Here is an 845-nt window from a genome sequence, read left to right on the forward strand (position 1 = left end):
ACTATAGCTTTGGGCCAACCAAAGCCTTGTAAATGGATATGGTAGACAGAAACTGAAAGAAGCCTGTCATATATATGTGTGTGTGTGTGTGTGTGTGTGTATGTATTTGTGTGTCTTTGTTTGCCCCCCCCCCACCATTGCTTGACAACCGATGTTGGTGTGCTTATGTCTCTGTAACTTAGCGGTTTGGCAAGAGAGGCCGACAAAATAAGTACTAGGCTTACAAAGAATAAGTCCTGGGGTCAATTTGTTTGTGGGGTAAGTTGATTACATCAACCCCCACAAAGGACGAGAGGTAAAATCGGCCTCAGTAGCATTTGAACTCAGATCATAAAGACCAACAAAGTACCATCAAGCATCTCATCCAGCATGTTTAACCATTCTGCCAGTTCGTAGAATCATTAGTGCACCAGACTAAATTAGGATGATGATGATGGTGGTGATGATGATGGTGATGAAGCTTGTGGAACTGATGGCGGTGGTGGTGCTGTTTGAGGAGTCAGTGATGGTGGTAGTGGTGATTGATGGTCGTATTGAGACTTGTAATAGTAACAATGACAGTCATTATGATTGTGATGATGATGGTGACTATTATTATTATTATTATTATTATTATTATTATTATTATTATTATTACTGTAGTTATTATTATTTTAGTGGTGGCCATGATAGCGTACCATTAAATTCAGTAAGGAAATGTCACTGTTTTCTTTCAGGTGGAGGGAGCAGCAGCTATCAATGGCCCCCACCACCACATCCTGCCACCAATCCATTCCACCTTCCCCCCTGCTGTTGTTGAATAAAGAATGGATATATATATATATATATATATATATATATATATA

General features: G+C 39.4%; 1 protein-coding gene across 7 annotated transcripts in view; it reads right to left on the minus strand.

Annotated features, from left to right (window-relative positions):
* The window catches only part of LOC106877785 (multivesicular body subunit 12B), an 84,706-nt gene that overhangs the window by 17,575 nt on the left and 66,286 nt on the right, over positions 1-845 (minus strand). The window lies entirely within an intron of this gene.

The sequence above is a fragment of the Octopus bimaculoides genome, chromosome 21, assembly GCF_001194135.2.
Source record: "Octopus bimaculoides isolate UCB-OBI-ISO-001 chromosome 21, ASM119413v2, whole genome shotgun sequence".
In the NCBI taxonomy this organism is placed as follows: Eukaryota; Metazoa; Mollusca; class Cephalopoda; order Octopoda; family Octopodidae; genus Octopus; species Octopus bimaculoides.